Below are 14,464 nucleotides of genomic sequence, written 5' to 3' on the forward strand. Positions count from 1 at the left end.
CCTTGGGTGGTTTTCTATTTTTTTCTATCTGGTGTTGCTATCTGGGGGATAAGGTTTTTGTTTTGTTGTTGTTTTTTCCTCCATTATTTTTCTAAAACTTCTCTTTTTTATTCCAGCTTCTTAGAAATTTTTTAAATTTTATTTCATAGGCATTATAGGTTCTGTTCTGTCCTGTGGTTATAGTATTTTGCCTTAAGTCTCTGGATGTACTTCTTCCTACAATTGTTCCTACAAAGGTTTTGTTTTCAAAAGGTCTGTTATTTCTGTTTGCATGCTTTAACTTCTGCCTTTCCTGATAAGAAACTTTCCTCAAACACATGATGATCCTCAGCTGCCTGCGAATATTTAAAACAACTTTTTTTTTTGTCGGTCATGGTACTTGAACCCTAGACGTGTGTGCTGTCCCTCAGCTATTCAGCTCAAGGCTAGTGCTCTATCACTTGAGCTACAGCACCACTTGCCTGCTAATATTTAATAGGGAGAGACTAGAAAGTTAACAGTAAGGTTTTAGGGAGGGGGGATTGCTGATATAGGATCAAAGATTGTTCTGGCATTTCCCTAGGGAAATCATGATGTCAGTATTCTTCAGTTTTATTTTGAGGACAGATCCACAGAGAGGTCTCCTATTTCAGGTAAGGTTTTATCCTAGCTGTTCACAGACTACGGAACAGGAAAAAGGTAACACTGTTTTGGGATTTGGTATATCAACACAGTCTCCCTGACTTTAAGATTATATTACTCTACTTTTAGCTTTGTTTTTTGGTAATATCTTCCAGTCCAGAATCTAATATTTTATCTTCTTCTTAACCTAGTCTCCCCTTCCTTTTTAAGGATTCTTACTCCTGAGTTTGTTCAGTGAAAAAATGGTTTACTTCCTCTTTTCTTCCCTGCAAGATTAAAACTCCACTTTCTCAGGCCTCTAAGTAAATTACAACCCAGCCATCCACTGCTCAGGTTCTAAAATACTATGGCTACTGATTTATATTTCTGTCTATAAAGGTGTACAGCTTTTTTAAAAAATACTTCAAAAGTCATTTTAACAGAGTTTTGGAAGGATCAGGTGCCAACACATGCATTCACCTCTAACCTAAGTCCAGCAGTCACACTTCTTCTGTTTGCATTGACACTGAATGGAGATTATTCCATTTTGTCATTAACATCAAGACAAGAACCAGTGAGCATGTTAACTTCATGTTCTTTTCTTAATATTTTTATTGGCATATATTAGTTGTATAAGGTTTCATCATATGTGTAAAAGTTTACCTCCTCCTTCACTCTCCCAAATCTCTCCCACTTCCTGGAAAAAAAAAGTAACTTTTCAAAAGGTGTCATACATATATGACCAGACTCACCCCAATTCACCCTCTTAATTTGCTCTCCTCCCTCCTACTATACTTATCTCCTTAACTGATCCTGTTTTACAACTCTGTCATTCATTTGTGTAGGGTATATTAATTGCACAAAAGAATTTTGCAGTAGTACTTCACATACGCACATATTATAATTTAATCAGATCAGCCCCCCTCTATGCTCTCTTTCTCTGTCCCCTTACTCTATTATTTACTAGGTTTCATTAAGTTTCCTTATTGTATTGCCTTAATCAGTTCCAATATTATTCACCCTCCATCATTCTGTTTCCCTTTCCCCCCAAACAGTCTCACAATTACAAACCAGCTCTGTATGTGCATATGTATGTATCTGTGCTTATGGGTATCTTTAGGCTTAGAGACTACAAGTGCGAAACACATATGACCTCTGTCCTGAACCTGGTTTGCTTCACTTAACATGATGATCTCTAAGCCATCAGTTTTTCTGCAAATGACAAAATTTCATTCTTTATGGCTGAATACTATAATACTACTCCATTGTGAATCCCATATTGAATAACAAGATAGTACTCCTTTGTGTGTATATGACACATTTTCTTTATCCATCCACAATAAACAACAGTATGCATGTTTTTATATATGTACACCCTACCTAACATGTGTGAAGCATTGTAGGAAATAAGTACATGTCCTAAGGGGCTGGGAAGGTGGCTCAGTGGTAGAGCACTTGCCTTGCATGCCTGAGACCCTGGGTTCGATTCCTCAGCACCACATAAGCAAAAAGAAAAAAGCCAGCACTGTGGCTCAAGTGGTAGAGCGCTAGCCTTGAGCTGAAGAGCTGAGGGGCAGCATCCAGGCCCAGAGTTCAGGCCCCACGACCGGACCCAAAAAAGAAAAAAGGAAATAAGTACATGTCCTAACTGCAGAAAAACTTTTAAAAAATCTCAAAATATTAGCTATTAAAGAGATCTTTCCATTGACAATTGATGTAAAATAGGATATTCAGAGGCAAACACCACGCAAGGGAGAGGAAAGAAAAAAAATGCAATGGAGTGGGGGAATGGATTTAAGCTTGGTTTGGGGAAATACATTTAAGGTACTTTCTTCTGCAGAGGCTGTATAATGTTCAGTAGACAGTGATCAATTGATCAGGGAATAATACTTCCTTTATGCACATTAGAGTTTGGCATAGAGGGGAAGCACTTCTGCTTAGAATCCAGCTGTTTCAAGTATCTTTAGTCTCACAACAGAGGATCATTAAGATGTTGAAGTAGTTTTTTTTTCAATATTTTATTTCACTATAATCTTATGAAAGGAGATGAAGTAGAAATGCATTTTTTTCAAAGATGTTCCATTTTTAAAGCTGTACTCTTACAGAGATTGAAAACACCATTATTACTGAAATAACTGCAGGTAAAAATCAGTTTGGTATTTTATTATCTGCAACTTTCTAGTCCCCAGAACCATTTATACTACTGAAATAACTGTCTTTAAAAGAGACCTTTTGATGTAAAAAATATTAATATTGCTTGAAGCAGAACTAACTTTAGTTGAATGGATAGATCTATATAGGATTCCCGGTAAAACACTATGTACATTCAAGGGACACTGAAACAATGGAGGTGCAGATTTGTCATCTGCACAGGGTCTAGGTAAGCACTGGTTGATAATAGATGGGACCGGTGGCAGAGTCTGAACACAGAAACTCCTCACAACAAAATTGTGAGAAATGAACTCTCAAATTCAACGAACCTAGAACCTTGTAAACAAAGAAGAAACAGTAAAGTTTTCTGAAGAATTTTGTCATTGAGGTTATACTTCATATATTATAATCATAATGCTATGTAAGGCAGATCATAATTTTTTGTTTGTGTGCCAGCATGAGGTCTTGAATTCCTTAGCTTTTTCACTCAAGGCAGGCACTCTACCACTGAGCCACAGTTACACTTCTAGATTTTTGGTGATTAATTGACTATAAGAGGCTCACAGACTTCCTACCAGGCTGGCTTCAAATCGTGATGATTAAATCTCAGCCTCTCAAGTACCTAGATTATAGGCATGAGCCACCAGTGCCTGGCTGATCATAACTTTTTTTAAAAAGTCAGTTAAGGTCGGGTGCTGGTGGTTCATGCTTGTAATCCTAACTATTAAGGAGGCTGCGATCTGAGGATCAAGGTTCAAAGCCAGCCCGAGCAGGAAAGTCCATGAGACTATTATCTCTAATAAAGCACCAAAAAAGCTAGAAGTGGAACTGTGGCTCAAATGGTAGCATGCAGTCATAAGCAAAAAAGTGCATGGATGGCACCCTGGCCCTGAGTCCAAGCCCCATGACTGGTATAAAACAAAAGAAAAAGCCAGCTAAGACAAGATCACAAACAGCTGGCCTGGACCAACTGTCATTAGAAATGTGAGAGGATTCAGTTCAGAGCAAAAAATCGATGCAAGTGAGTAATCTACAAGTGTAGCACTAGAAGCACTGGGATGGAATTAGTGCTAATTAAAGGACTTATGCTCATGTACTTTCAAAACTAAATCCCTAGTATCCTTTAACTTTCAAATCAAGAAATATTTACTGAGTATCTACTATGTGTAAGACATATATAAACTTGGCTCATCATTTGTTTCATTATCTTATAAGCCAAATGTAAAAACTTCTAGCTAATTGATTTTACAGGCTGATTCATGTTCTTCCTTAAGAACAACAGATTGATTTTTATATATAGACAGCAATACTGATTCTTCCATCATGTCCTTCTCTTTCAGCGCACATAGCCAATTGACTTTAGAGCCAACTCAATACAAAAGCAGAAGAAAAGCATTAAAGGAACAAGGTCCATTAAGCCCAATATTGCCTCGATTACTTTAATTCCATTATTCCTGTTCATATTACTTCTTTAATCAATAACTTTTCAGTTATTCATGTTTACCCTTTTCAGAAACACAAGTAATATGGACACAGTCTCTTGAGCTCAGTTGCAACAGTGTTTCATAAATATATTTCTGAATTTGGGATTGTCTCCAGATATGCAACTCAGAAGTCTTAAGCGGAATCAAGTTTTGTAGAGGTCATTTCATATAATGATATAGAGCATCTTAATTCAATATACATGTTCTTACCTATTAAACCATTTGTCATTTAGTGTCGAAGACAATCACATGTAGCTTCATGGCTCTCTAAATGTCTTCTTCCCACATCTGAACCTCAGTGTTGTTCACCTAATTTTCTGCGAAAATGGATATCTTTTCTGTACCTACTTACTATCTTTTGCTTAATGTAATCCTTCTACCTTCACTAGTCAGTATTCAGCACTGCAAAGTTTCATCTGGAGATTACATTAACCATTGCCTCTTCCCCATGACAATTAATCAATCCTCCAGTTCCACCTCTGTGTCAGCCTTAAAAATTACAAGAACTCTGATTTCCTCCACTCTTCTGACAAATGTCAGTGCAGTGTCCCTTACACATTCAACAGAGGGGGCTGTATAAACGGTTTGGAGCCCTTCCCTTCAACATGTGGATATCTGAGAATGCTATAAAAAAAAAAAAGATGGTTTAAAAAAGTGATAGAAGGAGGCTGTTAAAAGCACGTGTGTTCAGAAGAGGTAAAATGAGTCATGCATGAAGTTTTCATATGAATCTCTGGGAGGCTGTAGGGAAGGGGAAGGGAGAATTTGGAAACCAGACATAGAGAGAGAGAAGTGCATGTGGGAAGTAAAAGAGAAAAATGACATAGTGGAATAAATAAAAGGCAAAAAAGGTCTAGCGTCATTTGGAAACAGTGAGCCAGGGTAAGAGTCATAAAGGAGGGGACTAGCAAGATAACTGATTCGGTTATTCTCTTTTTAATATGCAGGGTGAACTTAAGTCAACTATTATTTGCAGACAGGAAACAGAAAAGAAGGCTCAGGGATATATTAAAGGGCCTTCAATATTTAATTTATACCATCCTACTGTGCCTCATCCAGCCCCATATCCTTCTATCCATTCACTGTGTACTCTAGTGGTATTCTAAAATCATGGAGCACATCCATTGTTTTCCACCTCCCTTCCAGTCCAACCTAACCTCTTTGTTCTCTTCCTACTTGGAAATCTTTTTTTTCTACTCTTGGTAATCTCCAGTGAAAAACAATTCCTGTAAAGCATTTCTTGACTCCCACAAGACAATCAGTTGTTCTACTTCCTATGAAAGGCAAACACTGTATGGCTCCATCATGGCAATACATTTTCCATGACTATCTTCCACTTAAATCATAATATCCTTGACATGGTCCCCAGAGCGACTTTTGCACATGAAAGAAGGATGATATGTAACACAAAGTGTAAAAGAAAGAGAAAAAGGAACAAAGGAAAGAAAAGGAAAAAAGAAATGAAAAGGTGAGAAAAGTCCAAGAAAGGGAAGTCCTAGAAGAAAAAGAAAAGAAGAATATGAATATCAAAGAACTGCAGAAAATAGACAGAACCAGCACCAGGTGAAGGAGAAGACCAGGCCTCTGGCTCCATGCCCATTTCTCTACCTCATCACTCCTCCATTGGCAGCTCAAGGTCATTTAACATAAACTCATGGATTTTAAGTGAAATAAAGAATGAACCTTTAGAAAGAGGCAGAAAAAGAACCTAGAGAAAGTAAACAGATTTTTACTTATTCATGTGTAAAACATCTAGGGAAAGTTTGATAATGCCTTAACTCAAAGTATGATTTGTTTAATTAAAATAGCTTCCATAATACCATAAATATACTATAAGAGATTAAAAACTACTATATTATTTACTATCTAAATGAATATAAAAATGACTTCCCACTTTTTTAAATCAGTTTAACAATGAATATACTAACAAGTCCATGAAAAGTCTATTTTTGTGAGTGGTTCTGGAATTAAACTTAAGGCCTTTCACTTGCTAGACAGGTGCTCTACCACTTGGACCATGACTCTAACTTCCCATGAAAATATTACATCTGAATTCTCAGAAATATAAGATTAGTGAAACTGAAAAATACAACAGAGTGATAGAAAACAAAACTGGGGCAACAACCCTAAGCTAATTCTTTAGTGCTAAAGGTCCTAAATTATTTCTTCTTGAATAAGGAAAAGTACTAGGTACAAACAAAATAATATTGTTATGAAAATACAAATTAGATCATTGTCACTGTAGTTGTACACACCATATAGTACTTCACTAGCTAGTTTAAGACAGTCTAATTACCAGAAAGTGATAGCTCATCTAGATCTCTACCTGCAGGCAATGAGGGGGAAATCTCACCACCACTCTGATTGATCACTGTATGGCCCAAACAAATGGCTTTCATTTTAATGAAGCCCTGTAGAAACCCCTAAAAATACCAGAGCAGGAGCATACATAGGGAAAGGAACAGAAGGGCCTCTAACTGAGTTGTAAGATCTAGAGCAAAATAACAAAGAAAAATAAGCTGTGGGGGCACCAGGATGAAGTTATACAACCCCCCAGGTTGCATTTGGTGGAACTGTGCTGCACCCATCAGGCATGCCATAAATACTTGCCATATGATTTACCAATTTTCTTAGGACTAATGCCAGTGTGAAAAATGCTAAAATGAATTTTTACTTTCATTTTCACATTTCACTGTCTGTCATCATCTTATAAATCCAGTGCTGTAAAAGCCATATTATCACTTGGCCATGGGACGGCCTTTTTCATTCCAGCCTCAGGAACACAAAAGCTAATGGGGGGAAGCGGGGGCTGGGAAGGTGGCTCAGTGGTAGAGTGCTTGCCTTGCATGCATGAGACCCTGGGTTTGATTCCTCAGCACCACATAAGCAGAAAAAGCCGGAAGTGGCGCTGTGGCTCAAGTGGTAGAGTACTAGCCTTCAGCTGAAGAGCTGAAGAGCTGAGCACCCAGGCCCAGAGTTCAGGCCCCACAACCGGCAAAAAACAAACAAACAAAAAAAAGGCTAATAGGGGCTGGGAATGCCTATAAGTGAGTGGTTTACATCTGCTCATAGCAGGACTTCCAGGAGGCCTGGAAGTCTGACCTCTATATTCCATATCTAAACCTTGGTCTGACAAAGCAGCTCTACTGAGCTCACAAGCCTTCCACCCAGGCCACCTCATTCCAGAGAGAAAATCTACCCCTGCCTCCTGAGCCTCCTCAGCAGAAGGCATCCTCCTGGTATTCAAAAGCTAATCCTTTCCTGGGAGTTAACAATAAATTAGAGCTGGACACAAAAAGCACTGAACCAACAGGAAATAAAGATTCCCAAATAAACATCTCTAAAGAATAAGTAATGTAAGTGCTACCTTGAGACTAGTGGCTTAATACTTTATCAACACTCATCTCTCAATACTCTAAAGATAACTTCTAATAATTTTGAGCTAAGAAAGCATAAAGCAAAGAGAAGATGCTATGAGAGCAGATCTGTTTCTGGATAGCATTTACAGATTAAAGCTAGGGAACAGAACATTAAATTTAATAAGTGCAAAGTGATGCACCAGGGAAGAAAGAATAGACCAGCTAAGTATGATTTAAGTGGCACTGAATTAGCTGCAAAGATATCTTGATGCACTGACAGAGGAAGAAGCATGTAAAATGACAGTTCAGCCTCCAATGCCAGTAGACAAAGCAAGACTGGTCATGCAGAGGGGTATACTTTATTTAGAAGAAAAAGAAAACAAACTATAACTTTTAAGGGAAAAGTCTTATTCCATTTATGATGTTATTGAACTTGAACCAACCTGAAAGCAAAAATCCACTGAGGGGAAGAGTCACCATAATGCCTGTGCACCCTGATAGATGCATTTTGCCTCTTCTAATTAGTTTTGAACATAGCCAATGTAGTCTTTCACTCGTTCAATAAACAGTCATTCAGGTGACAAATATTATTTAGAGGATACCACAAGGAAAAATTAAGACCTCTTTCATTAGATAGTATTGTAGTTGAATTATGTATCCCTAAAAGATGTTTAAATCTTAACTGCTATACATATGAATGTGATGTTACTTGGCAATAGATCCTTGCAGATGATGATTAGGCCATGGGAAAAGTCCCCAATCCAAAACAAATGGTACTCTTGTAAAAAAGGGGGAAATTGAACATATGTAGATAGATATGTGTAAAGGGAAGACAATATAAAGGCATGAGAAGAAGATAATGTCCACACTTCAAAGAATACCATAAAAGATTAACATAAAAAAATTACCATAAAAAAATGTTCCCAGAACAGATTCTTCCCCACAACCCTGCTGAATCTTGATCTGGGAGTTCCATCCTTCAAAACCGTGAGATAATGATTCACTACTATTCAAGCCAACCAATTTGTACTACTAAATCAAAACAGTAACAAGCTGAGGAAACTCATACAGATTGATTCACAAAAGAACAAGCTCAACAACAAAACTGTCCTGGCCAACAGAATTCCTGGCGTAGGTCTATCTTTAGTTGTTAATGGAGACAGATTCAGCCACAAGACCACAAACCACCCTATAGACCATCAGGGGAAAAAACACACTCACACACACACATACTGTTTCTGTCCTAAGGAATAGGCTGACCCATTGGGGACTGCTTAATCCTCTGAAAAGATGATTAGAAAGAAACAGGAGCAGTGAAAGTTAATGGAAAATTAATCTTGGTGACCTATTTGGGCCAATCAAAATTGTGAGACATGCGTTTAATGAAAAAGAAAATGCAAAGGAAATTTAGAAAGACAACTTCAAATTTAGAAGGACAACTTCAAAGGGATAAGAGAGGTAATGCTTTAATTAAACTTCTTCAGCATTCACATATTTACATAAATGTGGGAAAGACAGACTTCTACTAAGGTATTAAACATAAAAATGGCAATAGTTCTACACTGACTCTGGAGAAGTTGGCACGAGATTTCAAGGGATCAGTCTTGTTTCTTTGCTGGTTGTTGTAGAGTCCTTGTAGTAAGTACTTTGTAGCTACTGCACAAAGCATGTTAGTTAACTGAAAGGTCCTACCCTAGGTTCTCTGAAGCTCAGGTAAAACTGAGCAAGACACTCTTACAAGAATGACCTCAATGGTCGAATGATGCTAAATCATTTCCCACAGTCCTTCTTGTCATTTGTCACCACACACACACACACACACACACACACACACACACACACACACACACACACACACACACACACCATTTTACCTGAGCACGGTGAGCAATCCCTTCCACTTGTTATAAATAGGCTATCATGGCGGCTAGAAAGGACCTGTAAAACAAAGGCCATCTTGTTAGAAGAAATTTCAAACATCGTTTCAGAAAGCTGATTGAGTGCATGTAAGCAGATGCAAGGTTTTGCTTGCAGAGTTCCAGCTGAACATTGCCCTTTCTATTCCCAGCCATCCCAGTCAAATGCCCTTGCCGAAGGGCTGTGCGTGGTGCTAACCTGGGAACAATCAATGAATGTGAAGGTCTCATCATAAACACAGCCTTTGAACTGTCAATCTTCCATGGACCATTTCTGCTTTAAAAATACTCCTTGTGACTAAGGTAGCTACACTATGCAGATTGCTAGGGCCAGAGCCTCCCTCACCTAAGAAAGTCTAAAAGAAATAAAACACCAAGTTGCCAGGTCTTCCAAAAGCAGTTTGAGGGAGCTAACCAGAATTGAGCATAATGTTTCTAAATGGAAAAATTCTTATGATTTCTCAAGTGGAAATGTGTTAGTTATTTGTAAAGTTTTTTTTTCTTCTTCTTAGAAAAACTTCTGGTCTACAAATTGTAAAATGTACCTAAGTATTTTCTTTTTTTTCTACATGTTTTTATGGAATACTTCCCAACTTAATTTTGAAACCCTTGTTACTCAGTGTGGTCCGTGTATAGCACTATCAGCCCCTTTGGAAAAGTATTGGATTATGATTTCATAGAATATTTTCAGCTGTTCTGAATATGTATATGCAGGACATGTATATATGTACATGGCTTTGGGAAGTTGTTTTTCCCCTTGTATTAGCATTCTCCTATCTGCAGGCTTGAGCTGCCTGGTCTGAGAAGCCCCCTGGGACCTACTTCACTAGAATCGACATTTTAACAAGGTCTTTGGATGGTTCCTGTGCACACTGAAGTCTGAGACATCTGGTTTTAAACTGCATTGTGTTATCAGACCCATGGTTATTAGGATCACAATTAACAGATTGCCCAAAACTTTAAAACCGGCCTCTGGTGTCTAGCAGTTAACAGAATCACAAGTTGTTTACTACAGCTGTGTGAATCTGAGGACAAATCTATTAAACTCTCCTGAAACCTGTTACTACCCACTAAATCCTTTTTTTCTTTTTTTTTCTAGAACACATTGGGTGATTATGAGCTGGTATCTAAAAGCCTAGCCAAATTCTAGAAGAATGTGTTTTATACTCAAAAGACCAACATTATAGACATGGATGACAGATTTTTCATTCCATAAACAGGTGCTCAATTCTAATCAATATTGGGCAAAGAGCACAAAGTGGAAAACAGAAAGTATAGCATAGTCTCTTAAATAAGGAAATGTCAGAACAGGAAATTCAGACAGAGAGGGGGACTGGTTCCCCACTTGAAAAACCCCTGGCCCAGATCTAGCATGTGGAGAAGACTTTTATGAACTGAGTCCTGAAAAGATCTCTCCAGACACAGTCCACCAGCAGGTACAGAGTGTATAGTGTTGAGGCAGGAGATGTAATGAGAGCAGCAGTGAAAGAGCAACACCTTTACATCAAAAGAATATTGGATCATGATTTCATAGAATGTTTTCAGCTGTTCTGAATATTTGTATGCATGAGCTATAGACATGGCAGCCCTTAGGAATGCTGTTTTCTCCCCCTTTTAACTCTCCTACCTGGAGACAAGGAGGAAAGGCAAACATCAAATGCAAGAAGCACTGACTCAGAAGTCTGATGCTCGAAGCCAGGGGGCAGGGATAACAGAACCATGCCTCCACATTTGCTATTTGATCACACCGAATGTCAATGAAACGGCAACCATCAATGCAGGAACCATAAAGAGAATCACATTAAAGTTAATACAAAAGTCAGGAAAATGTCTTCGGCAAGGGACACTGGCTATTTGGTAGATGTACTGCTGGGAGCAATTGAAGGCTCGCAGTGTAACCAAAGTGTGGACTTCCTTATCCCTATTTAAATGTTTTTTATCCTGTTCTCTTTCCCCCTTGTTGCTTGCATGATTTTGCAGGCTCCTTTACTACCCTCCAAGTCCCCTCCTCCTCTCTTTTCTTTCTCTCCTTCATTCTGCTGGCTTTGTCAGTCTCTTTCTGTGAGGGGGGAAAAAAGAAGGACCAAAAACTTCCCTGCCCATCTGCTGCATTCCTTTGTCCCTTTTCTTTACTATCCTCAAATGTTTCTTCCCTTCTATGCTCACCTGCCTTTTCTAGCATCAGATCTCTATTCTTAGCATGAAGCCAGTCGTGCCAACCACTGGGCTTAGAAATTGCCAGACTCTTCTACCATACCATTGTAATACTTGGGCTTCTCAAATCCTCCTAACCTATGATAGGTCAACAACTGGGCAAATTGGGCAGGAGTGGGAAGGGAGGCCTTAAAAAAATAGTACCCTTGTATTTTCTTCACATTTTTTTAAAATGTAGAGTAAATCTGGAGTATTCTGCTGCTATGCTGAAAGAGAATAGAGATGTAAAATATACTAGACAAAGGTTCCCATTCTCTCCCTACTTTTTCCTGAGCACATTCCCTCCAACCCACTATGAAACTTTTGTTAGTCTTATCCCTCTTTGTGCAGACCCTCAAGCCCTCCTGGAATGACTGAAAGAGGCTTTCTTACCAGTACAGACCAGGTGAATGACACAGGCAGGAGTTAACAGAGGGCTTCTTGACAAAGACACAAAGCAGAACACAAAAAGCCTCATTTAATGTCACCTTAGGAAGCCTTACAAGTTACAGCTTAATAAATATATGAAGATTATTGTAATATAGAAAAATGTCTGGTAGCACTTCCCACATCACACACACATAAGGAGAACTCTTATAGAGTCGGCTGTGATATGACAATCTAACACACACTTTAAATTGTAGAAAAGAGATTTGGCTTTCTTTTGGTAATTCAGACTTTTATATCCAATCTGGGAGCTATCAGGAAAATTTTGTAGACAAATCTGGTTTGCCCACTTTTTTCCCTCTTTTTTTCATGATACTCTATTTTGTTTACCATCTTTATAAACGTTTAATTTTTATTAAGTAGCTGTACAAAGGGGTTTCAATTCCAGAAATCAGTGAGTACAATGCAGCTTGATTAGTCATCCCTTTTATCATTCTCCTCTATTTTTATTTAATTTAATTAATTAATTTATTTTTTTTTTTGTCAGTTATGGGGCTTGAACTCTGCGCTTGGGTGCCGCCGTCCCTTGAGCTCTTCAGCTCAAGGCGAGCGCTCTATCACTGAGCCATAGCGCCACTTCTAGTTTTCTAGTGGTTTATTGGAGATATGAGTCTCACGGACTTTCCTGCCTGGGCTAGCTTTGAGCCATGATCCTCAGATCTCAGCCTCCTGAGTAGCTACAGGCGTGAGCGACCGGTGCCTGGCTCCCCTACATTTTTAAATCCTAGTTTCTACAACAGTCCATGCCACTGGTATATAGTACATGTTTACTAAATATTCAATGAATATTGAATTATTCAATGTATGTATTAAGTCAACAGACTTTTTATTTCACACTGACATGTTTCAAAAATTTCTCTTAGATTGTTATTATCACCTAATAGGACTAACCTAGGTTCCTGCCTCTAGAACTAGAGTTTCTTTGGGCAGTACACTAAGCAGTCTATGTGGCAACTAACATTCTAATAGCAAATAAGAAAATAAGGGGAGAAAAATCTAAGAGGTAGACAAAAATTTTCAAAAATATAGCATTCTATTATAAATTAGTCAAATCCCTTTGTTCCTCAGACACTTTCTTTGTATAGGCCCTACTACTACTGAAGGTCATATCACAAGTCACTTCTCCAAAGAACTCTGAGCCATACTATGAAGTCCAGCAATACTTCTAGTCCAGCAGGATTTCTTAGTCAAGACATAAAATTCTCTAGCATGGACTCACTCCACAGCCTGGACAAAGGGTCACAAACCTTAGAGGCAGAGAAGAGACGGAATGAGTTGAGCTAAATGGTAGAAGCCTAAGAAGCTTCATTTTTCTAGATTCATGTCTGAGATAAGATTGGAAGCTTCCCAAAACAGTGGCTGTGAGTCATTCCCTGTCAATCTATCAAGAGGTTAGTGGAAGGCCGGAGCAGAAACGTGAATCTTTTAATGATTATGAATATCCATTTTATTGGTCAACAAACAGTGTTGGATTCAGTGACCTTACGTTCAAAACTATGAGACATGCTCTGTAAGGTTATCATCGTTCACATCCCTGGATGGAAGGTGTCAGCTCTGTGGGAAAGAATACTTCAGAAGTCATCTGCTCTGACCCTATAGGAGAGACTCCTGTACTAACCAGCAGCACCACTGGCCTCACATGGGAACCAAGTTATAATGCCTACGTTCATCTCCAGCAAGGAGTTGACCCATTAAAGAAAAATACTTTAATAGTCCTAGAACATATGATCTGTAATGCCAATCTTATCTGAGTGCAAGTATCTAAAACACACCAATAAAAAGGAAAGGTAACTATCACTAATATTCAAGACATGCTATCCTCCAACCTGCACTTTGGCATTTGAGGAAACAACAGAGGCAGCCATGTCTCTTTCATCTTCCCTGTACTTCTCCATTCAACCAGGTCATGAGACTTAGGAAACATCTTCTGACCACCTTCTGAGGTATATAACATGAAACTCTCGTGTGAGAGGTACCCTCCAGATAGGTGAAAGAAAGGAGACAAAGACACAGAGATGGCAAGAAGAATCTGTATAGTAGGTCTTGGTCAGCTTCCCCCAGTTAATATACTATTCACTCATACCCTCTTAATTCACTCGTATTTTCCACATTATCCACTTCAACATCTACCATCAAAATAACACAAATTTGGAGGCTTTAACTCCCATTTCCTATCTGGGGAGCTGAAAATGTTTTTCTCTCTCTTGACTACTTCTTCCGTTTTATCTTGTTACAATAAAATAAATCTTTTCTTGTTAAAAATATACAAGTTTAACTATTTGGGGGGGTCTTTATTTCTTTATGAAAGCTCCCA

The 14,464-nt window shown here is 38.4% G+C and overlaps 1 protein-coding gene across 1 annotated transcript in view; it reads right to left on the reverse strand.

The window, feature by feature from the left end:
• Positions 1-14,464, reverse strand: part of Enox1 (ecto-NOX disulfide-thiol exchanger 1) — a 540,384-nt gene that overhangs the window by 424,558 nt on the left and 101,362 nt on the right. Inside the window, exon 3 of the mRNA XM_042685602.1 lies at positions 9,469-9,532. The gene's annotated coding sequence lies outside the window, so the exon portion shown is untranslated. The remainder of the gene's footprint in view (positions 1-9,468; positions 9,533-14,464) is intronic.

This window comes from Dipodomys spectabilis, unplaced genomic scaffold, assembly GCF_019054845.1.
Source record: "Dipodomys spectabilis isolate Male_0828 unplaced genomic scaffold, ASM1905484v1 ptg000095l, whole genome shotgun sequence".
NCBI lineage: Eukaryota > Metazoa > Chordata > Mammalia > Rodentia > Heteromyidae > Dipodomys > Dipodomys spectabilis.